The sequence below is a fragment of the Desmodus rotundus genome, chromosome 2, assembly GCF_022682495.2.
Source record: "Desmodus rotundus isolate HL8 chromosome 2, HLdesRot8A.1, whole genome shotgun sequence".
NCBI lineage: Eukaryota > Metazoa > Chordata > Mammalia > Chiroptera > Phyllostomidae > Desmodus > Desmodus rotundus.
This window is the reverse complement of record NC_071388.1, coordinates 147,404,504-147,430,851: the sequence shown is the minus strand read 5'-3', so window position 1 is coordinate 147,430,851 and position 26,348 is coordinate 147,404,504. Positions and strand designations below refer to the sequence as shown.

General features: G+C 37.6%; 1 protein-coding gene and 1 pseudogene across 12 annotated transcripts in view; both read right to left on the bottom strand.

Annotated features, from left to right (window-relative positions):
* The window catches only part of PKP4 (plakophilin 4), a 239,995-nt gene that overhangs the window by 116,208 nt on the left and 97,439 nt on the right, over positions 1-26,348 (bottom strand). The window lies entirely within an intron of this gene.
* On the bottom strand, positions 7,340-7,458 carry LOC112322318 (U2 spliceosomal RNA; annotated as a pseudogene).

The following is a 26,348-nucleotide window of genomic DNA, read 5'->3' as shown; positions in this document are numbered from 1 at the left end:
CTGCACTCCTTCCAGAGGGCTGACTTTCCTGAAGTCACTCAAAACTGGGATTTGAAATCTCATCAGCCTGACTCCTAACCCCATGGTGCTAACCAGGCTCGTCCCACTCCATAACAGAACTTACTCAGCTGTACTTTAAGACCCATGGCAGTCTGGCCCCCAGATATCTTTCTTTGGTCTCCTGTAACCCCTCTTCATGCACCTAAAGTAAACTATCCATGGTTCCCTATACACACCACTCAAAGCTTTTTCTCATGTTGTTCCACCAGCCTGAAATATCACCGTCCTGTGAGTGCCCACAGTTTTTTATTCAGCCCTTGGGAAGGGTGCTCAGCTTCCTACATGTACTAGATTTACTAAGTTGGATTCTTCTTAAAGAAGAATGAAATCTATATTTCATTCATCTCACTATCCTTTTATCTCCCTGCAAAACCAAAATAGGAAAACACTGCTAATTCAGCCCTGGTTGGCTAGCTCAGTTGGTTAGAGCATCATCCTGATACACCAAGGTTGCGGGTTAGGTCCCCAGCCATGGCATACACAAAAATCAACAAATAAATGCATAAGTAAATGGAACAACAAACCCAAGTTTCTCTTTCTCCCACCCCCCCTTCTCTAAAAATCATTTAAAAAAAATTTGTTTAAAAAAAAACCTCTAATTCATTCAGGGTAAATTTATACAGTACACTTTACTTCGCAGAATATAGTTGATTGCATTGATTTTTAAATTTCCTGATTCCTGAGTATTTTTATTCAAAAACAAGTATATATTATGGTCTATCCTTTATGGGGCTCTTAAAATCATTAAAAAAAATCATATCCTTACAATGTAGATAAGAAAAATTAGAAAAACCAATGGTAAAAAAAAGTCCTACTTTTATTTAAAGCCACAGAGAGATGTGGAGGCAAAGCTAGGACTACACTCTGAGTTTCCTGAAATTTTACTGACTGCTCTTTTAACAAGTCAGCTCTTTTGGGAATCTCATATTATTCATGGTGTCATGGGCAAATAAGGGTTTTTTTTTTTTAAATAATAAATAATGTGTGAATAATTTCAGGGGTATGTGGCTTACTGCTGTTAATATGACTTACCCCATGACACTGCTCCATGTCCCCAATTGCTTAAACCTGTTCCCAGCTGCGGAATTCCCCCCTCTCTCAAGTGTCATACCCTGCCTATCAGAAACTCAGCTGTTTCCCAGCCTCGGAATGCCATTTTTGAAAACCTACCTACCAGTCCAATGACATTTTACATTGTTGAAGTAATGATGACTTATTTTCATTTAACTTCTCTTTTACAAAGCAGAATGTGTGTATATATTCATACACGTGTACTGTATGTGTAGGAATGTATGTATATAAATATAAATAGTTCCAGTTAAGTCTTCTATTAATTGAGGTTTTACTACCTTATGTTTATTTAAAGAAGCCCTAACAGTCAACTCCATACTGAGAAACAGAGGCTGAAGACAGGGTCAGCTGCAGGAGTCGATGCTACTGCTGTCATCTGCCAACAAGGTGGTTACTAAGTAGAACTAACGTCAAAACACAAGATTTTCTTTCAAATGTAATATCTTGAATATCTGATTAGCCATTATCTTAAAATTTATTAAGAAATTATAAAAAATGATGGCTTAATATTGACAATTTATCTGGTTTTCTAGTACATAAATATTTCAAAATTAGTAAGACCGATGATGCATATTACCTAATGTTAGGTGCTTATTTGGGAGCTGACTGCACAGTAGATACTAATAATGCATATATAAGTCATTATTTCCTGAAATGGAAAACAGAGAAGAATAAATGACCATCTAACCCTTCCTCTATGTGGACTAGTTCTTGTGAACACAGCAAAAAAATATCCAAATAATAAGAGAAGCAAAGACAATGCTAAATTTAATCTTTTTCTTCAGGAGATCTAATAAACAGCACTAGGGAATAACAGACTAATTTCAAAAATGATTAATTTAAGGTTTGGTTAGTACTCAGTAAAATATCAATATAATGGGGAAAGAAAATAAATACCATCTAAATAAATACCATCTTTTTCAATGATTACTTTTTAAAGTTTATACAGTTGTTTCTTCTGCTTTGCAGATATTTTATGGCTAAAGTGCATGGAGGTGAAAGGGTGGCATTACTGGAATTAGAATGTACACCTGTAAGTTGTGCCTTAGGCCACTTGAATGGCTCCTTGTGAAGGCTTGCTAAAGCCTTGTGAAGGCTGGCTCAAGAGGTTTTCAATACTGTCTTCTCAATTTTTAAATTTTACATTTTATCTCTATGGCTTCACTAACATTATCATCCCTCTCTAAATGAACCTCTAGAAACTGCCCAAGGAATCTTGAGAAATAAGAGAAAGAAAAACCAATGTATTATTGATAAACACAAGACATATCCAACTTACAAGGGACATTAAAGCCTTAGGACAGAACTGGGGCATGTCTAGCTACAGGCTGAGTCTCAACGTGTCTGCACCCAGACGCATGCCCGTCCAGTCTTCAGGCATACAAGTGTTCCTATATTTTACACCCCTCTGCTTTTCTTTGACTCTGCTTTCTCCCCTAGCATCCAGCTGTTTCCACTGGTTAGCTATATAGAAAAGCAATTTTAATTTATTCTTTGTTACCCTTACTTAATCGCTGTCTGTTCCCTACTCAACCTAAAAAAAAAAAATCAGACCAGTTAAATAATGTTGCTTTTTACTTGTGTTAGGCCTATTTAGCTCAGGAAAAGAAAAAAAAAGTAAAAAAACAAGTTCTCAGAAAAAGAGAAGTTCCGGATTTCAATATATGATGCTTTTATTTATTATTGTTCAGACTAATTTACTTATTTGAACAAATCTTTAAATCACCACATTTGGAATTCTTTTTCTTGCAATATAATAAATATTCATGAAGAAATATATCTGATTATGTTTGGAACAGGTATAATTTGATATCATATGTCCTAAGTTTTTATTTTGTGTTAAGTCATTACACTAGTCATATATTTGGTACATATGAATGAATGCTACGCACTCTACATATTTTTTTCTCTAATTCTATAAAAGTACAGGCCACTATTAAGTTGAGCTATCACAGGGTGGAAGGGGCAAAATAAATGACTTGCTCAAGGTCATACAGTTAGCCAGCGAATAGCAGGAAATAAGATTCTAAACTGTTGCTCTTTCCATTACAGGAAGCTAAAAAAAATTCAGGTTATCTCATTTTCTATTCCTGAAGGTTATATTTAGAACTGTAATAGTCATTACTACTTTAAAATTTTCTTCCCAAATCAAACAAAGCCCTGAAAAGAAATATGAATTAAAGAGCCAGATGCTAGTATAAATGGGAACTTACTAATTAAGACAAAGGTAGAATTTCATTCAATGGCAAAAAAAAAACCCTGTTGGTATAGTTAGAAAACACAAAGCTAGATTACAACCACAAACCATGCACACACACATTCTATAATAAATGTAGCAAAAATTCTCAAATATGTAAGATGACCTAGGAGATTATTTTTATAACGTTAGGATGATAGAGACCTTAAAGAACACAAGAAACCTGAAAATTTTAAGGGATAAAAGATAGGCATATCTAACTCTGTATGCCAAGATCATGCAAACAAAGTTAAATATTTGTAACACAACACATAACAGCCATTTAAGATCTCATGTAAACAAATTTTACAAAAATATAGTAAAATAGACAAGGGTGATGAACAAGCAAAGTCATCTAAGATGGAATGTAAATACTAATCAAAGTATCAGAACAAAACACTCAAGTTCACTCATAAGGAGAGAAAAATAATGAGATGTTATTTTTCATCACAGTGGCAAATATTGTAAATCTGTCACATTCAATGCTGGGGAGGAGGCAGAGAAAAGAGCACATACTGTTCATGAGTATGATTTGCTATAACCCTTTAGGGAAACAATCTGGTTACATCTACTGAAATTAAAAATACAAATTCCCCATAACCTTGGAATTCTTTTGGATATCTACACAAATAAAAGCAACCGTATACGTAAAATGTTAACAGCACCATTATTATAAACAATTTGAATGTCTAACACAGTAATATTCCAACAAACTATGGAATCTCCATACTACATGCATAGTTTAGTAACTGTGTAGTTATTAAAAAGAATGAGCTGGACCTTTACCTGTTGCCTTAGGAGGACCATTATATATAATTAAGTGAAAAAGCCAGTTGACAGGCTGAATAAAACACAACAAAATAATAAAATTAAAAAAGCCAAAAAACATATATATGGGATTGTTTGCTCATGGAGCAAACTCATAGGAACACAGCAGAGCAGTAAGATTAATTACTGTGGGAGGATGGGACCAAGAAAGGGATTGAGATGGCATTTACATTTTTATATTCTCTCTTTATATTTTCACTTACTACAAGCATATGACTTTTAAAATTAAAATCTAATTCATAAAATTAATAAGCAATAAAAGAATAAAACAGCTAAAGAAATAAAGTATTGTTTAAATACTACCAGGACAAACCATGCTAAGGAAACAGTCCCATTCCTGGAAAATGATATTATGATTGAGAGATGAGCTGATATTTTTGCTCTTGTGAAGCTATTAAAGTACGCGAGGGTGGGCCCTTCTAGTTACTGGATGTGGTGCTGCCTGGTTCATGAATTGCATAATAGAGCCAATGAGATCTTCTACAAAGTAAATAAATAAATAAAGTACTCTAAATGGGTTCAATAACATTCTAATTTCCTGTAAAGGCGCATTCTAACAACGAGGCACACTTAGCAGATTTAAAAGTACACAGCATTGGTAAGGGTCTGGAGAAAAGGTGCTATGGGAATATAAATTGGTGTTACCTTTTGGGAGAGCAATTTAACAATATCTGAAAAAATTAAATATGTACCTACCCATGAGCCCATCAGCTCTAATGCTGAGACTTTGGATATACTTGGACAAGTACACAAAGCCAACAGCTCCTAGTCAATTGGAAACAACCTGACATTCATCAGTGAGGACTAGTTAAATAAATACACTGCATACGTCTATATAAAAGGACTCCACAGAACTGCTAGAAAGAATTGAAGTAAATCCACATGTACTGATGTGGAATCATCTCCAAGAAAGATTATTCAGGAAAAAAAAAAAGCAAGGTAGTTATTTTTAAAAAGACATATGCTGGAGCACGCAGAAAACTGTTTCCTTGATGTATACTCAAGAAACTCGATTTCAGAGAAAGTCTTAATAGTTGGGAAAAAGGACTAGACATTTGTAGGCTGGTTTACTTTACATTTTATACACTTTAGGTGAGTATTCAATTTCTTTTACCTTGAGTAAGTATTCATTTGTTATTAATTTTTGTAAATAAGTTTATTCATGTATACCACATTAAGGCCCTATTTCTTACTAATAGTTAAATGCTTCAATTCTAACCTATTAAAGAAGACAATATTTTAAGAATTAGTTTTCATGAAGAGCACGAAATACCTGACAACAGTAATAAATATCTTATTTGAAAATATATACCATGTACTTTACTGATTGATTTAATGATTCTACTGCACTGTATATATATTGTGAAACTTTGCAGGACTTTTTAATAAAGGATTAGTGTTTTTAGAAATGTGCTTCGCAGGATGCTCTGTAGTTTTAATTTTCCTCCATAAACTGCTAACAAGGAAGAAAGGAAAGAGCAAGTTATGCTCAGTGTAACATAAAATCAAATCTATATAATCTTTCATACAAATTCTATGTATCAAAATAGTTTTTGGAAATAAAACATTGAAGAGGACCCTACTCTTAACTTTAACTTTAAATCATATCATGGGGGAATCATTTACATACTATGTATCAAATGGTAAATTTTTCTTGGTTTGAAAGGATAGTCATTTATTGTATTATATAATTATGACCAGGTATTCAAAGTAGAAATGATTTTAAAGCAATAGCTGATTGTTTATATATTTACATATGTATTTTTGTGGCAAAGTATACCTAACAAAATTTACCATTTTAACAGTAACAGTTAACAGTTAACACTTTCACCTTCTGATTATATTGTTCAGTGGTATTAAGTACATTCACACTGTTGTGTAACCATCACCACCATCCATCTCTGGAACTTTCTTATCTTCTCAAACTGAAATGTCACAGACATCAAATAATAACTTCCAATTTCTTCCTCCACCCAGTCCTCAGCAACCATCAGTTTACCTTCTGTCTCCATGAATGTGACTACTACAGGTGCCTCATATGAGTGGAATCATACAATATTTGTCTGCTTGTGACTGGCTTTTTTTCACTTAGTATAATATGTCTTCAAGGTCCATCTACATTGCAGCAAGTGTCACAATGTCCTTCCTTTTAAGGCTGAATAATATTACACTACATGTACAGGTAGATACCACAATTTGCTTCTACATTCATCCATCGATGGATACTTGGTTTGCTTCATACATAGATTTTTGAAAATACAAAATTCTGTAACAAATTTAAGCTAAATTCTCCACAAAACATATCCTAAAATATACATTTCTATTTTCTTCTCTAGTAGATTCTTCTTCTGTTAAAATACCATTACCTTTCACAAAATTCCGTAGTAAAAGGTCTTATCTACAAGAATGAAACTAGAATTATGGCTTTCCCTTCAGCAATTTAAAGGACTGGCTTGATTATACATTTATTGGTTTGTTTAAACTTTGAATGCCTACTATGTGCCAGGCACTGTGGTAGGCAGAAAGCGAAGAAAAGAAGAGAGGAGGGTGGGAGGAAAGGGATGGACCCGGGTGGGGAGGGGGTGGGGTTGGGAGAGAAAGAATGCGCTGCACAGTCGGACCCAGGAAGTCTGTGCGGGGGGCCAAGGAGCAGAGTGGTCTAAATCTTACACGAAGTTTTTTTCTCAAGACAGTGCGGAATTGAATTAAAACATTCAAGATGAAATAGCAAAATAACCCCCCTTTTAAAGATGCCAAACCCAGTAAGTTTGGAACATGAAGAGCGGAGTGGTGCTGATGAGACCACGTGGCCTGGTACCCATTTCTTGTTTACCTGGTACACAGAACAAGGCCAACACTGGCTGGCTCACTAGCGGTTGGGCCTCCAGGGTGTGTGAGCTTCAGTGAACTTCCAGGTTCCATAAAAACTCCTAATCACAGATATCTGTTCTAATATCCTCGAGTGGGTACTGGCATACCTTTTCTATAAAGGGCCTGATGGTAAAAATCTGGGGCTTTGGGGATAACACAGGTTTCTGTCATAAGCACCACATTTGCCTTGGTAGTGTGAAAGCAGCCAGTCAGTAACACACCCGTAAATGAATGTCTGTGGCTGGGTTCCAATCAGACTTTATCTATGAACAGTGAAGATCTGAAGTTTATTTCATCTGATTTTCAGTGTAATGAAAGAGTTATCTTCTGATTATTTAAAATGATAAGAACAGATACTACACTTGATCTTAACCAAAAGGCTGAGAACTGACCTTCTGATTATTTTAATCTATTAAAGAATGTAAAAATATTTTTAGTTTGCTGGCTATAAAAAAACAGGTAGAGGGCCAGATTTGGTCTGTGGGCCAGAATTTGCTGACCCAGGTTCTAGAGTTTAAGAACTTGTAAGCCTCTTTAAAGGCATATAATTTAAGGAACAAAAGAACAAAGATGGAAGCATTACAGGATTTGGGGTCCAACCTGGATCTGAATCTAGGCTTTGCCACTACTAGCTGCATAATATGGGACAAGTCACTTTACATGTATAAACCCCAATGTATTATTCTGTAAAAGGGGGATAATATCTACAGAACAGGGGTTGGTGTGAGTATATTAACAAGATGCTAATATATAAATAGTCAAGCTGTTCTTAAAGATTTAGGCATTCAGTATAAAGTTAAAAAATATACATTAAAAAAGGTATGAATTTATCCCCTATGAGGTTCCCTTACCAAAAATTTGGGGATACATTCATTTTCAATTCCTAAGTACAGGGAAAGAAAGTGAAGTAATTTGCACCACAGACTGATGTCCTGGATTCCACTTTTTACTGAGCACTTGGCACTGTATAATGTTGTTATACCACCCAGTCAATAACTTACTTCTTTCACCTTCTGATTATATTGTTCTTAATAGCTCTGCCTTGTCGTTTTTGTTCTCTCCTCTTAATCCTCATGTAAAGAGCAACCGTTTTTTATATATGAAATCACAAGAACAAAATAGTGGCTGAAGCACCACTCATGACGAATGACAGAAAAGAGTGTTTGCTTCTTGTTACTATCATATGCCTATTTCCTATTTATTAAATTTCAAACCAAGTAATCTTGGCAAATTTAGAAGCCCTTACAATATTAAAATGACTGACTTCTTTATACAGTCAGCTTGAAAATATTAAAATATAATGCCAACAAACAGTAAAGGAATTGTGGGCAAATATATTGTTATTCTTTAACATTCGGATACTGACTAAAGGCAACTCATAATCTTTATCGAACATTTCTCATCCTCTTACTCTATTAAGAAATTCATTAACTACTGTGGTGACCACTTCACAATATATATAATAGTGTATATTATACTTATGTTGAATCATTTTGTTGTATATCTGAAATTAATATAATGCTGTAGGTCAAGTATGTCTCAATTATTTTTTTAAAAAGAAATTTCTTCTGATGTCTATTTTACAAAAATACTGAAAAACCACCAAGTTGACAGACATGAACAGATCTAGCGGAGTTCTGGAACTGTCTTACCTCCTAAAAGCAAGACGTTGATATAAGAGTATGTCACCTGTGAGGTGAATGGGGGGCAGCAGAGCGTCAGGTTTGGTCAGTGCTCCTGTCCAGACTGAGGCTCAGATAGCAGGGGGCAGTGTGCTAGTCTGTACGCTTCTCAGAGATACCGCAGCCTTAGTGCCTGCACCCAGTCCACATGCAGGGGTGAGACGACTGGGCCCCTTCCACAGGAGACCTGAATCCAGCAGCGGAGTGAACACGATGTCAGGCTATGTCTACCTGTCCCTATCCTGGAGTCTAAACCTCAACTAGCACTTTAAATACATATCTATGACACTTACATTTTAAAATAATGTATCTATAATGAAAACATAGCATTTTAATAGTCAAGTAATGAATGTCAAGAATATCAAATGGTAGGTAAAAATAAGCAATTTGGCAAACCTTGGCATTTTCTCAGCGGCACACACTAAGGTGGTTTCAATAATACAGTGTTTTAGAACAGCACAGACTCGTCCTTGGCTGAACTTAAATGAAGAACAATGACATTTTCATTGCAAAGGCTTCTGGGCCAGTGACTCTTGATCCAGCTGTCTGGTACTCTAGGACACTATGTAGGAGGGCTTGGCTGTTTTCTGGCTCACAATCCCACCTCATTTGACCACATCAAATTGTAACCATTCCCTCATATTTCCTCCTATGTTTTTAATAAGACTATATTCAGCCCAGATTCATTTAAGGAATTGTAATGATACTAGTATTTTTAGCTGTTATTTATTAGGTGTGGTAGAGAAAAAGGAGTCAGTCAGCCTCCCTCGCGCAGATATCCAGGGCACTGGAGCTTAGCAGTGTATCTATAACTGTGTTTAAGGGCCCGCATGTGCAGAATCAAGGTCTGTTATACAACCAGTGGCAGTCTATGTTGGCACCCAGCCAGCTTTGTGTGCACTTAGTGTATAAGGGAGTTGGGACTTTCCTTGGTGCGACTTGGGCTTGCGGCACACATGGACTGCCCTACCCCTGGAGTAAAGGCATGCCAGCCATCCTGAGGGCTCCACGCAGCATTTTTCTTCCATCTGCCCAAATCCTGTGTGAACCTGCCTGGCCTTGAACGGCTGCAGCACAGTGCTGACTATAAGCCAAATACTGTACTAGCACTTTTTATGTATACTAAAGTATACTATAAAGTATAGTAGTATATAAAGTATAAGGTATAATATAAAGCATAGTAGTAGTAAGTAGTATAGTATTAGTATACTATAAAGTATTTTATAGTATACTAATACTATACTAACATCTCGTAAATGGTGAGTACAAATAATACCCAATGAATGACTTCTATGTGCTAATCACCTTTATTTAATTTCTACAACCATCGACCCCATGAGGGATGTACTATTCTTCTCATTTTTGAGATGTTCATCATGAGTGTCCAAGGTCGCACACCTGGAAGATAACGAGCAGGGATACAAAGCTGAGAGCTGTGACTCCAGATTTGGTGCTCTTTATCACTGTCTTTCAACCTCTCATACCATGACCTACAGAGTGTGGCAATAAAATTGATTTCAAGGTGGCCAGAGGAAGATAATAATCTCCTAAAAAAATGCAAGCCTAAGCAATCCATCAGAGGGTTGCACCACCTGACCTGTTACTTTACTTGGATGTGATCATGTCCTCCAATTTAGTAACTGTGACTCAGAAGCCTTTCTTTGGCATTACCTAAATAAGACAGCACTACTAAACAGTACCCTGATGGTCTCAAACAACTAACACAGTTTCTAAAGTTCCAGAGAAGGAGCTGTGGATGGAGAGAATCTAGTTTGTGGGTTTTTAGAGAAAAAACTTCTCCATAGTTTCCCACCTAATAAACAATGTCTTTGATGACTTTGAGCTCACTTTACAGTGAGACAATAATGACTTCAGTGGATCCTAAAAACTCTTAAGATAACAAAAAGGAACCCATAAATGCAAGTAGAAAAAGAACAGAGAGCCACAGCACTTCATTTACCTATTTGGATTTCTTCATTCCAAATTTTCTATGAGGATTTCTGTTTTTAAACTCATCATTGTCAATATATCTGATTGAGCAAGAAGCTCATTCCTAGGTGAGACTGCACCATAGCAACAGGCTTGCCATGAATTCTTTGGGGAGCAGAATTTCACAGAAGTATTTGATTGCCTATTCACACTCTTGATTACAACATACCGAGCTGTTAAACTAAATTGTATGCCATTAGTGTATTGAAGGAACTTTAAAAAAAAACTACCCCGTGAAGGTATTTTTCACACATATGTTCACATTGAGATGTTTTAATTGTATGTAGCTCACTTCCCTTTTATTTAGAAAACAAGAGATACCTACATCTTTAAACTATTTCAGAACTTGCCAGTGTCATTGTAGTAATGTAATAAATAAGGCATTGCCCTTTATCACAGATGAATATCGACTCTTTATTCTGGTTCATAAATATTTGCTCAATTCTCCATTGTGATTATGAAAATATAAATGTACAGTCCTTTGAACTTGATCAGGAGCATTAAAGTACCTTGAGTTAGATACACAATGGCAAAACTAAATACAGACAAACAACCTGAGGTTAAAACAATCTCGGTCTCAAAGTAGATCATACATGGACTTGACCTATTGCTCAGCTGGGAAAGTATATTGATAACAAAAATAGACCACAAAGGAAAAAAGTAGTTTATGCCTACAGATTATCACAAGTCAGCTATCCTACAAATTATGTCATGACCAAAAGACCAGGCGAGGATACAGATGGCAGGGGCAAAATCTACCAGAACCATCAGAAAATCAGCTCGAAGCAAATCCAGATGAATGTGAATTATTGCCGCACATCTTCATGTCCAAATATGACACATTTAACCAACTTTTCCCATATTTGGCTATAAATGGTGCTGGGGACAGAGAACATTTAACAAATACTCAAATAAAAGGACAGAGGAGCATTCACAAGGAGTTATTTTTATACAACCAATTCTGTTATTTATACTATTAGAGACACCCAGTGGTGTAGATCTAATCCAAATTATTTACATTTGATTTGTAATGCATGATGTAGCAGATTTGCCTTTCTAATTATGTTTTGGTCTATTATTAAAATCAGTTTGCATGCCCTTAATATACACTTGCTGTATGGAAAAAGTAGTGTCTCAGAAGTCTGCTGGGCAGGAAGACAGCTGGCTCACAATTACAAAGTCACCAGACATGCTCCAGAGAAGAAAAAGTGACTGACCATTCTCAAACCTTAATTATTTTATAGCACTTAAAGTTTATATAAGATTGGCAAAAATCATTTCTTTCCTTTCTCCCATTTTTGCTGATGTTATATGTGGCCTTCTTAGGGGAGCTCTTTGAACTACCTAGAGGAAAATTAGAAATTACCATTTCGGTAAATAGGCGTGTACATACCTTTAACCAATCAGATGTGGTTTTTAAGAGACAATTTCCTTAGAATATATTCATACAATTAGAATATTTAAGACTATTTATTTCAAGCAAGCAAACAGAAAATTATAATACAATGAAACATCCAGTGATGCAAATATTATGTAGTGGACACCTGTTGCTGTTGTCTCCTCTCATGTTTTTGCCCTTCTAGATATGGCATTCAGACTTTTCTGCACGGAGACCTACCTTCACTATTCTTGAACAATGTGCGTTTGGTATATCGAGTAGTGTTGGTCAAGATATAGAGCTAGGTGGATACTGGAGTCATCTTAGAGACTCACGGTGAAGGTGATTAGGAGAAGTGACTAAGAACTAGGAGTTGAAACTTCAGTGAGTAAGACTGAGTAACCAGAAGGCTGCTGAAAGACAGTAATGAAGAAAAGGCATGGAAGTGGCAAAGAAGCAGGGATTGTGCAGGCGTACATGCGGAAATGACTGGGAAGGCAGAGGAATAATGACCCTGTATCTTGAGTTCTAAAAACCCAGAGGTTAAGACAACTAGATGTCCCTAGAGTAAGTTTCTGGGAATGTGGAGTCTCCTCAGGGGATAGCCAGACTGCTATTAAGGCAAGAAGTAGAGAAGAAAAGATATGAGGATATTCAGGACGTGGGGTTAGTAACTGACCATCAAGTAGGAATTGCAGAGGACATGGGAGAGAGTTTGGGAGGGAGCGTGGAGAGGATGGGAGTCAGACTGGACAAGAGGAAAAACAGAAGGATGGGGATGGGCAATTGGCAGCTAACAGGATAACCAGACAGGCATGGAGTTCTGGTGATGAAATAAATAAAGACAATGTGAGGTGTGAGAAATTGAGTCTCTATAGAAGTAGGGCATAAACTTGTGGATTGTCAGAAGGAGGGATATGTGCCCAGCTGAGCATCGATATCCTGTTGAGCTCCAGATTTGAGAGGGTCTTAGGCCTCAGGGGGTGAACTGGCAGTCACCTGTCCCTCCTTGTGACAGATGTTACACCCAGTGTGCAGGCAGTCACAACCTGGCACAGTTAGGAGAGCCCTGATCTACAGTGTGATCAGGCAACTGTCTGCAGATTACTGGACTTTGGAGCCAAAAGAAAACCCTGCTCTTAATATCCCTATATGGCAGCCCCAGCCAGCAACACCTTTCTGTCTCCCAGTTTTACTTAATGTACCCAGATAATATCCTTCAGAGATCACCAAATTCATCACCACTAGAAGGAAGTGAGAAATCAAGGCAGAAGGAATTGGAAGACCATTATAGGCAGAGGAAAGGGAAAGAGCAAAGGCCACAAAATGTGCCTGGCAGGTTCACTGAGGAGACCCGGGTAGCAGAAGGAGTGAGTGGAAGAGAGGAGAAAGACCAGGGCAGAGAGAAACCATGGGTTTGATCATGGAGGTCTTTGGAAGCCCCTACGAGAACACGGCCTTCTACTGTGAAAATGAGCAATCATGGGAAGATTTGGACAGAAGAGTGCTGGAATTTGATTTCCTTTTTAACAGGGAAATCTTGAGACTAGTCTGTAAATGAGAAAGGGAAGACAGAAACAGGAGGAACAGTTAGGAGGCTTCTGTGAGTAGGAAAAGAGTATTTATTCTTCGTGTTTTAGCTTCGGTGTCATCGCATGTCATCGAGGGACGCCTTTTTCAAAATATAAGATATTTTCCTATAATATCCATTCTTTTCCTTTAATGCACTTCTCAAAATCAATTCATATATATAAAATACACTTTTTAAAAAATGTACTTGTTTAATGTGTGCCTCCCCCCCATCAGATTACTGGTTCAACATGGTCAAAAACTATGAAAAGAGATATAGGAAGAGAACCATCATTAAATCAATTAATGAGCTAAATTCCAATGATTAGAATTGCTAAGTTGGAGCTGCAAACAATTATAAGCTCCATGTGGGTAAGGACCATCATTTTTTATTTTACTGCATCACTGTGTTCTCTCCAGTATTTTACTAAGCTATGTTGAAAAAATGAATATAATTATTTATCAACATATTTTGACATGAAACCACTGCCTAATAATGTCATTTAACCATAATTCATTTTTAAACTTTATAAATAACGTATTTTATTCATCATATCCAATCCCAAATTCCCATAGTATTTTGAACAATTTTACGGATGCAAACACTGGGATCAGAGAGCTGAAATTATATTCCAGCCTCACCTTTTGCTTGCTATGCAACCTCTAAGTTCTCAGACCCTCAATTTCATCAAATATAAAACAGGGCTAATACCACCTTCAATGTGATGTCATTGTAAAATTACAGTTAAAATGCTTAATTTGAGCCCTAAAAAGCTCTGTACTTTTATCATCATCATAATCATCATTATGATTATTGTCAAGTTTTTACTCCTCAAATGTCATTCTTAAAATAGGAAAGGACTATGAAATGTGAAGGAAGAGATTGAGAAATATGTCCTTCAGTCTATCAAATGTTGGTGGAACAACTTGAACTGAATAGAGGTAACATACTCACTGGTTCAGATCATGTGTATTTGTGGGTGGAACAACTTGAACTGAATAGAGGTAACATACTCACTGGTTCAGATCATGTGTATTTGATGGCAGCTGAACTGAGATGGTTTTTAGAGATGGTTTTAAGGAATAGATTGGGAAATCTACTACATCAATGTTACCTCAATTGCTGTTTGACAAAACGACAGAATCACCCGAACTTGCACATAGGATATAAACAAGGTCACATAGCATTGGCAGAGCCTGGACTTAAGCCCAGGTCTGCCAATTCCAGGGAAAGGTTTCTCAGGTGATCTTTAAAGTCCTTACACCTGACTGAAGCAGCTAAGAGAATTTCAGTGTCTTTTAAAGCTCTTTTTGTCATAAATACCTAAAGTCCTCATAGGGTAAATATAAATCAAGGTAATGTTAACAGTTATTTCTACCTAAGATAGAACAGGCAGTGAATTCCTTGAAAAATGAATAAACACTCAGATAAGGCAACATACTCAATATATGTATCAAAATCAGGAATCACATTTTTTAAATCAATAAAGCAGAGAAACTACTAAATTTTTGACAAAAGGGAAAAATATCTAAAAGTAGAATCAAGTATTTCCTCAAAATGTTTGGTGACTCCTGGGTCAAACTGAAATGGAAAATAAAGCAAACATTTAATAATGGCTAAATGTAAAAGCGTCACTGTATTAATTTTTTATGTCTGCTGTAACAAATTACCATAAACTTGAGGGCTTAAAACAACAAAACTTTATTACCTCACCGTTCTAAAGACAGGAATTTTAAAATAAATTTCACTGGGCCAACATCAATGTGTCCATAGGACCACACTCCCTCTGGAATCTCTAAAGGGAGAATCCATTCCTTGCCTCCTAGTTTCTGGTTGCTGCCAGCACTCCTTGGTTTGTGGCCTCATCACTCCAGTCTCTGCCTCCACCTTCGTATTGATTGCCTTCCCTCAGCGCATGTCAAATCCTACTCTGCCTCTCTCACGTAAGTACAGTTATGATGGCATATAGCCTTCACCTGGATAATCCAGGATAATATACCCATCTCAAGACCCTTAATCACATCTGCAAAGACCCTTTTCCAAACAAAGTAACATTCACTGATGTCTTGGGGGTGGGCAGGGTGGCTGGGGCAGACACCATTATCATGCCTACCACAGTTCATCCTTTGGCTTCCAAAGATTCACGTGTCCTTTGGCTTCCAAAGATTCACGTGTCCTACGTGCAAAATACACAAAGAATTAAACTTCATGTAAATCTCATCAGCTCAGAAGTCCCAAATCTCATCGTCTAAATGTCTAAATGAGGTATGGGTGAGACTTGGGTGTGATCCATCTCGAGGCAAAATTCCTGTCCATCTATTGATCTGTGAAACTAGAAGTCAAGTGATCTGTTTCCAAAGAATGATGGAGAGGCATGCACAGAATAGCAGTTATGAAAGCCCCATTCCAAAAGGGAGAAAAGAGAAGACAAAGAAGTTGCCCAGTCCAAGTAATTTCAAAATGTAGTAGGGCAAGGTTTCAGGGCCTGAGAATAATGCTCTCTGGCTGAGGCTCTGAGTTATTTTTCCTTTTCCTCAAGGGGTAGCATATATTTGTACCTGAGTAGTTTTGTAAGCCTGTTTTCTGCCTAGAATTTTGAAATTCCAACTGTCTTCTTATATTCCATCCTGTCTCTGTCCCTTTCAGTCAAGTTGTTTCTGCTGACACAATATTTTCAAAAATCTTGTAGGTCTCCTGTGTATTCCTGCCACTAAACAAGAGAGTCCTCCACAGACCTTCCCTGAATAATCCCATCTCCATTTTGGTTTCTGCAGAGATGGATGACTGGATCCGTGAGTCACATACCTGATCTCTCCAGCACTAACGATTGCCCAATTACACTTTTGGGCTTCTCTCCTCTAGGGCACACTTTACTAAGAATAAAGTTCCTGATTTTACTGTCTATGGCACAGGTGGTAAACACAAGGCCGGCGTGTGGCCCTCCACCTTGTTTTATCCGGCCTTGTTTCTACCAGGCAGCAGCACCAAGCTTCTTGCCCCTAGCTAAGGAGTAGTTACATTTATACAGTCCTAAAATTACATTCAGCCCTTTCAAGGCAACTGCGAGGCTGATGTGCGCCCTGGTGAAAATGAGTTTGACACCCATGGTCTATGGTAATCTGGGTTGGCTGAGAATTTTCCAAATTATCTAGTTGTGATTCATTTTTGGCTTGAAGAGTTCTGTCCTTAATGTATGTGTTTCTTCTCATGTTTTACTACAAGCAGCAAGATGAAAACAGGCTGCTCTTTCAGCACTTTGGGAATTTCTTCAGCTAAAGATCCAAGTTCATGCTTTCCATACAACTATAGGAGACAAACAGTCTAAGTTTTCTCCCACTACATAACAAAGATCACTTTTCCTCTAACTGCCAACTCCATATTCCTCATTTTCTTCTCAGCTCTCATCTGAGGCAGCTTTAATGTCCCTATTTCTGCCAACAGTCTGTTTAAGATAATCTTGTTTTTTTCTATCCTGTGCCTCAAAATTCTTCTACCCATTATCCAATTCCAAAGCCACTTCCACACTTTTAGGTATTATATCTGACCTCCTGCTATCAAAAACTGTATCAGTGTCCTATGCCTGCTATGACAAATCACCATAAACCATGTGGATCAGAACAACAGAAATTTATACTCTCACAGTTTCAGAGACAAGAAATTTGAAATTAGTTTCACTTGGCAGAAATCAAGGTTGTACTCTGGTATTCATTCTGGAGGTTGAAGGGAAGAATCTATTTCTTTGTCTCTTACAGCTTCTTGTGGTTGCTGGCATGCCTTGGCTTGTGGCCAATTCACTGCAATTTCTGTCCCCACCTTCACATTGGCATCTCCTCTGTTCCTGGGTCAAATCCCCCACTGCCTGTCTCTTGTATGGACATTTGTGAAGGCATTTGGAGCTGACCACGGTAATTTTCCTCTCTCAAGGACCTTAATTTAATCACATCCGGAAAGATCTCTTTTCCAAATAAAGTAACACTTGAAGGCTCCAGGTACTAGGACCTCATATCCTTAAAGAAAAGAGCATTCGTTTGCCCACCACAATTGTAGTATACAAGTGCAACATATTAATTTACAAGTCTATAAAAATGTGTTGAAACTTGGCTCTTTCAAAGTGACCATTTGTTACCTAATATTGCAATAAAAAGCGCAAAATTATTTTTCTAAAGCTATTATGTTAATGTAAAATGCTTATTCTGGCTTCTACATTTACAGATAAATGCAATTAGATTTGTAAACATAATTTTAAAATGAGGTTAATGGTAAGTAGAGTAAACATTGGTAAATTAGCAAATAATGTATCAATAGTTGCAAAAATTTTTAAATAAAATTTCTGAAGAAAGTCAAAAAGACTTTAGAAACAGATAGGCCTTTATTTTAGAAAACTACTCTTTAGGAAAATATTGTCCCCCTTGGGAACTAGGCCTAGTTACATTCAGCAGACACTGCCACTCTCTGGAATGAAGAAGAGCCCAAGGTGATGGAATACCAGATGGCAGAATACTGGCTGGGATGGTTTTAGTAGAGCAGCAGGCAGCTAAGTCCCTGCCAGTTTGACCAATTATCATGGGAGTGGCTTCACAGCTGAGAAATCACCTCCCCGCCTGCATTTGCTGCTGCAGGAAAGAAGGGAGCACTTAGAGAAGCACTGGTAGAGCTAAACAAATTCCTGCCTTTTCTCTTAACTTAGAAGTGAACAGTTCGGGAATCTCCGTCTATCGCTGTAATGGCTAAATAAAAACTGTGTCCTTGTTAATAGCTTTAATTACTTTGGTAAAGTTATCCCAAAGACCACAGGCCTGGTGAAAATTTTAACACTAAGAAAGGAAATTATTCTTTTGCATTTAAGCCTAGCATGCAAACCTGAGTTACATTACAGAAGGATCATAAACATTTAATAATGCAAAAAATGATAACAATCAAGTAACTGTATTTGTAAAATGTTATTCTAAAAAACAATGATTCATGCAAGTCACTTTAAATATACATAGCTGTATTTTTTGATATAAAAAAGCATAAATAAGCAGCAAAGCCATCTAATCTGTTTTCTGTTATATCTTTAAAAGGCTGGGTTGCCTACACTGTGAATTCCCCAGAATGGTGCCCTATTTGTTTCCTAGAAGCATAGGCTTTCTCTTAAAGTGCTAATTTTGCAAACCTAAATTAACCAAGTAGCCAATAAATGCTGAATACTAACCTAAGTGGCCAGTGCTGCATAAACTTTAGAATCTACAGCTAGAACTGTGGTGTGAAGAGCAGTTTTGAACACTGTTTCTCACTGGAACACAGAGCGCCAGGAATTCTCCAGTGGGTCTGAGAAGCAGGCAGAGTCCATGAGTCTGTCAAATTGAAAAGATCCCAAGCTGCCACCCTTGCTGACAGAGAAGCCAAGAGGAGGACTTGAGCTGAGCCCATCAGGGACTCACAGCAATGGTGGCAAAGTACTTGTTGTGTTACACATTTTGTCCAAAGACTCAAAAACCTCCTTTTGAAAAATCTTTTACAGAACATTTCTGGGGTAATGAAAATGTTTTATAGCTTGAGTGTGGTTACACAACTGTATTCATTTGTCAAAATTCATAGAACTACTTACTAAAAGGATACATTTTATTGTATGTAAATTATACATCAATAAATCTGCCTTAAAAACATTAACACATATTTCCATATTTTCTTTTTAAGTTGTGACATTTTAACCTACAGGTGCCTTTCTTATAATTCTGGCAACACTGCTAAACATTCACTCACCAATACATCTTGATGCACATTATAAACAGAATTCTACATTTCAGACATTTCTCCACATTAATAAACTGTCCAATTTAACTTCTCCTTGGCAGCAGAATTTTGTTTTTCCTGTGAGGCCTGGAGAAGGGGCCTCGGGAGAGTGAGGTTTTGATCTTCCACGTGTGCCAGACACTTCCGGTGTTTTCTCTCCTAAGACGCTGGGACAATATTATAACCATTAGCTACATTGCTCCGAGATGAAATGCTATTTACATGAGGTTGAATCATTTAAAAACCCTTTAAAAAGCCACAACCATATATATTAGGCATAATTGTAAACGTTTTTCACAACTTAGATGTTTTGTTTCTATAAATTCATGTAATTTTTTAAAAGCAATGATTGAAAGATATTCTTATCAGAGTAAGCTACTATAGCTTCAATAAAATTACTGTAATTAAACCAAGAACACTTTTTAATTTAAAATTTTGTTAATAAATGCAAAATATGGGCATTGGAATATTAATGTAATTTCCAAACTAATCAACACAAAAGATTAATTACTGGGCTATGTAGTTAAATCAATCTCTACCTTCTCCCTCTGCTTATTAATACATTACAAATGAGAAAAAGGCGCCTGTTTTCAATTTCAAGGTTGTCTATTTAAAATGAATAGTCTGAGGATAAAATATGCTTTCCACTCATAGATATCTAAAAGGTCATTGAATGAGTCTCTGAGATTCTGTCAGCACTGCACATTCAGGGGCACCCCTGGAGGGCAGGTGACTGGCCCTCACTTTCCTAGGAACAGGAAGCTAACAAACTGCCTGCAGCACCTCACGGTGGGCACTGGACCACTGAAAGAACTAGCGTTTGCAGAACAAGTTCATCAAAGAAATGGATCGAGTATTGGTGATCAACATATCCCAGGAGACATGAAGTCTTGTAGCAACTAATGGATAGTTGCCAGTTAGCCCTAACAAATCCTATGTAGGTCTGTATGGACATATTAGAAGTGTCTGTGCTCCTTCCAAGAGCCCCATCTGGGAAGACAAAAGTCATACTGTTCAAAACTTTAAAGCAGATATTTGCATGGAGGCTAACAGCTAGGCGAACCTAATCTTAGCTAGATGAGATTAGAGGTATCTGCCTGTAGTCCAGGTACAGAAATACACCAGTCGAAAGTGTTGACGTATAATGGCATACAGTGTAGTTGAAACAGCAACCAAAACTTTTTGCTCTGCCTTGGAAATCATAGCCCAGAGATACTAGTTAGGAAATTTTATGCACAGAAAGGGCAAGAGGGAAGAAAAGTATATTTAAATTCTAGCTTATTCAAATTCATCTATGTATGTGAAAGGGAGGGGGTGAAGACAGTGGGAGAAGACACACAATATTCATTTGTCCTACTGCTGTTACGTGTAACTTAGATCATTTGTTTTATGTGGTCTGTGCCAGGTTTTTCCACCACCAAGCTACTTTCTTCCCCTTTGTAATTAATAGCACCTTGTGGAGATACTTTGAGACTATGTAAAGACTATGCAAATATTCTGTTTCTCATCATACTATCCACTAGTTTTAGTAGCCATTTATGATTGTTGCCTGAAACAAATTTTACTTTGGTGATTGCCAAATGTGGGTCTGTCCCAATTCCATCATTTTAGGATTAATTTTCACAAGCAGACATACTAGATGATTTTGAGGAGGGGCGTCTATCAATCATATTCCACAGACTCCTGATCTCTTTTTACCACCTGAGAGTAAGGCTGTCAGAGGAAGACTGGGCCAATCTCATTAAGAAAGAAACAAGTCCTATCTCTCAAAACACCAGGTCTCGTATGTATCAATTAAGCACCAACTGCCTGCCAATATTCCATAGGAAAATTGTAGATGAGTGAATGGTGTGGGGTGGGGGTTAATTTTTTTCTCTTTTCATGGAAATATCTATGTCCAGTTACAAGGGGTGTTATATGTAAAAATACAACGATGTATGCCCTGGACTAACCACATCTGTTCATCAAATGCATGTACTCTTCACAATACAGCAAAGATAAGCCAATGAGCTACTAGACTTAAAGAAAAATATGAAATACGGACAACTTCCGAGAGGAGACTGCACCTAACTGCCTGCAGTTGCAGCAGTCCCCAGAGTGCCGCACTGCAAAGGGTGGGGAAAGAACCTAAATCTGATTTGGGGGGTAGCATGGGAATTCAACTAAAGCACTCATTTCTTACCGAGATGCTGGTACAGGGCCACTGAGAATTTTCCCCAAAACAATGAAAAAAAAGGCAATAAATTTTTAAGGGATTAAAAAGTAGAATACACCGAGTCAAGCTTATTTTTCAGACACGAAATAAAACATGATCCTCCCATGCAGAAGTATGCTTCTGGTATTACTGGAAACTTAACATTTATGGAGTTGTATTACCTAAAGCAATTTCTTCAGCATTAATACAGAGAAAGAAGCCAAATACAAATATTAAAATTTCCCATAGGGTTGAAGTTTTACTCATCCATCAATTCTGTTTCTTCATAAGTAAATATGAATATAACTGTTTCAATCTTAAAATACTCTTGCAGTATAAGATTTTATTTCCATAACCTGGTCTTCAAGCAGATGAGTAAGTCCTGATTTTATTAAAACTATCAACACAGGCTTCCTAAGGTTATTTCAATGAAACTGCTTCCTTTATAAGGTAATCATCTGTATCCCTGTCTGCCCCCCCCAAAAGACTTTATCTGTAATTCCAGCTGTGGTGCATTACATTACACATATTCCTCTCCAATAAAAAAATTAAAAAGTTGGGATGAAAAATAATCAAAAACAAAAACTTTATATCCAACTGCTTCACCCAGCCTCAGATGGACTTGAACTCTTGCCCTTGAGCCTTGCTGACTGAATTCCCAGGAGCTTCTTTCTACTCCTGCCCATTTTGTCACCTCGTTTCCACTGTTTACTCAGACATTTGCTCAAAACAATTTCTTGGGTGCCTGGTACCAAGCTGAATGCTGGAAGTAAAATAAATGTCTACCAAAGAATCTGTGCTTTCCTAAAGCTTTCAGTCTAGTTTAAGAGAAGTCATATTGGGATTAAAAAAACCCATAGTAATACGTTTTACTGAAAGTTAACTTGGTTGAAAAATAACTTCCATGCAATAAAACACACCCATTTAAAACATGAACCCACAACTTCAAAAATTACCTTTTCTTCTTTGCAGTACTACCCCTTCCCATATTCCTTGGCAACCACGGATTTGCTTTCTGTTGTCACAGATGAATTTTTAATGTTCTAAAATTTTATATAAATGGAATAATGCAGTATGTACGCTTATGTCTGACTTATTTAATTCAGCAAATTTGAGACTCATCCAAGTTATATGAGTGATTTCTTTTTTCATGTTGAGCAGTATGAACATAATAAAATATTTTTATTCATTCACTGATAGACAATTAAGTTTTTAATTTGGAGGTACTGTAAATAACAGTATTATGAACATTCACATGCAAGTTTTTGTGTGTACATTCATATTTCATTCACTCCTGGGTGACACCTAGAACTGCTAGGCCATGTGACAAGTGTATGGTTAACTGTATAAAATCATCTGCCAAGTTGTTTCCCAACATGGCTGTATCCATCATGTACTTGTAGAGGCAAGAAGAAAAAAGTGTAAAAACCACCTTAGCACAGGTCATCCAAAAACAGGAACAGGACCAAATCTGGCTGTACTCTGCCAACTCCTGCTCTAGAATTTCCTACATGTAAAATCATGTCTTCTGTGAAAAGACAGTTTTCATTTTCCTTTCCAATCATTGTGTCCTTCATTTATTTTTCTTCCCTCACTGCACTGGCAAATATCTTACAAGGCAAGTATTCAGTCTTTCCTCATTATATTTAATTTAGAATTTACAGTATTTTAGTTTAATCTTTCACCATTATATTTAATTAGCATTAGCTTTTCCATCGATACTCCTTCTAGTTCACTGAGAGGCTTCATGAATGGGCAGTCAATAGTATCAAACGCTTTCTTACCTATTGGGAAGGTAACATGGGTTTCCTCCTTTCAGTAATAGGGTGAACAACACTGCTTAATTTTCTTTCTTTTTAAAAAAAACGTACAGGAATTTTATTTTATTATATTCTATCGATTATGCTATTTATAGTAGTCCTGATTTTACCCTTATTGCCCCCTCCACTCTCTCAGGCAATCCCCCCCCCCCACTGTTTCATGTCCATGGGTCACACATGTACGTTCCCTGGCTACTCAACTTCCTATACTGTACTTTGCATCCCCATGGCTATTCGGTAACTATCTATTTGTACTTCTTAATACCTTCAACTCTTCACCCATTTGCCCACATTGCTCTCCTATCTGGCAACCATCAAAATGTTCTCCGTATCTGTGATTCTGTCCTTGTTCTTCTTGTTTGCTTAGTTTTAGATTTAATTGTTGATAGGTATGTATTTATTGCCACTTTATTGTTCATAGTTTTGATCTTCTTTTTCTTAACATTTCATATAATAATGGTTTGGTGAGATCAACCCCATCAGTTTTATCTTGTCTGAGAAGCTCTATCTGCCATTAGATTCTAAATGATAGCTCTGCTGGGTAGGGCAATCACGGCTGTAGGTCCCCACTTTTTATGAATTTGAGTATTTCTTGCCAATCCCTTCTAGCCTGCAAAGCTTCTTTTGAGAAATCAGCTAGCAGTTTTATGGGAACTCCCCTGTGGGTATCCTACTGCTTTTCTCTTGCTGCATTTAAGATTTTCTCTTTATTTTTAACCTTTGGCCTCTTAATTATGGCACGTCTTGGAGTGGGCCTCTTTGCATCCATTTTGTCTGGGACTGTCTGTGTTCACTGGACTTGTATGTTTACTTCCTTCACCAAATTAGGGAGGATTTCTTTCATTATTTTTTTCAAATAGATTTCCAATTTCTTGCTCTTTCTCTTCTTCTGGCACCCCAATGAGGCGAATTTTCAAATGCTTGAAGTTGTCCCAGGGGCTGCTTATAGTATACTCACTTGTTTTGGTTTTTTTTTCTCTTGTTCTTGTTCTGATTAGTTGTTTCTTTGCTTCCCTTATGTTCCAAATCATTGATTTGATTTTCAGCTTCATCCACTGTACTGTTGTTTCTCTGTAAATTGTTCTTTCTTTCAATTAGTGTATCCTTCATTTCTGACTGGATCTTTTTTTATGCTGTTGAGGTCTTCACTAAGTTCCTTGAGCATCCTTATAACCAGTGTTTTGAGCTCTGCATTTGACAGATTGCTTATCTCCATTTTCTTTATTTTTCTGGAGTTTTGATCTATTCTTTCATTTGAACCTTGTTTCTTTGCCTCCTCATTTTGGCAGCCTCCCTGTGTTTGTTTCTATGTGTTAGGTAGAGCTGCTTTGACTCTGTATTTTGGTAGCATGGCCTAATGTAGGAGGTATCCTGGAGGGTGCAGTGGCACAGCCTCCCCTATCACCAACCTTGGGTACTCAAGGTACACCCTATGGGTGGGCTGAGTACACCTTCCTCTTGTTGAGCCTTGATTGCTGTCAGCTCAAGGGAGGGATTTACTAAGGCCAGTCAGCTGCAAGAACTGGCTGTGATACTGACTACCACACTGCCCTCCATGGAGGATCAGCTGTGCAGAGGTAGAGTGGTGGTGCTCTCACATTGTCTGGAGGTACCACTTGGTACTCAGGTTGAGGTTTCCCAGGTGGTGCAGGGTAAGGTCAGCCGCCACCTGTGTTTACCCAGGGGCCACCCTGCCTGATGTATAAAGCAATCGAGATGGCTGCTACTTGTACCGGGCTTGGAGATTCTCAGGCAAGCCAGGTAGTGGATCTAGGTTAGCTGTTGTTAGTGCTGGTCATGGGGCTCACTAAGGCTAGCTGTTGCTTGTTTGGCAGGGTTTAGGAAGTTACAAAGCATGAGCCAAGACCAGCCATTAACGTGGAAAAGTAGCTTAGGTGGATCCATTAAACTGGGTGAGGCAGAGTCTCATCAGGGGAGCTCCAAGGCAGGGAAAACAGTCTTAGCCAGATTGATGGAATCTCAGATATGGCACCAGCTTGCCAGCTCTGGGGGTAGCGGGTTCAAAATGGGACAATAGCCTCTGACAGCCTCTGCTCACCTTAATGGCAGACATTTCAGTTTCTCCCTGTATGCTACTGGTGCCTTTCAAGCTGCTACCATGGGGCTGGAGCTCAGAGGGAGTAAGTCTAAGTAGGTAAGTCTATGTGTGTGTTCTTTAAGAGGAACCGCCTGGGGCTCCTGGAGTTCCTATAACTGACTCAATCCCCAATGGTTTTTGCAGCGAGAAGTTGTGGGGACTTATTTTCCTGGCACTGGAACCCTGGGCTGGGGGGACTGGTGTGGGCCTGGAACTCCTTGCTCCTGAAATATTCCTCCCCAATTTTTATTCACTACATGTGGATTTGGGGCCAGCCTGTTCCACATCTGTGACCCTCCCACCAGTCTGGGTGGATGTGGTTTAATTTCATAGTTGTCAGACTTCCATTTAACTTGATTTCTGATGGTTCTGAGTGATGGTTGTTCTATATCTTAGTTGCAATTTTGACATGGTTGTGGGAGGAGGCATGGCATGTCTGTGTCTGCCGCTATCTTGACCAGGAGTCCATATTACTTGATTTTCAAAATCCAAGCCAACCTTGCATAAGGAATGTCAAGAATAAATGACATGTATTCATGAGGAATTAATTTTTACATGTTGTTGGCAATATTCAGTAAAAATTTTCTACACTTATATTTATGAGACACATTGATTTGTACTTTCTTGAAGTATCTCTTCTACTGGTTTTGATACAAGAGTAATACTACATGCACTACTTAAAGTTAAGGAATATTTCAGGTGCTTCTTTCCTCTCTATTAGTCTGCTTTCCTTCTCTGAAATACTCAAAGAATTACAAATTTGCATTTCACAAGTA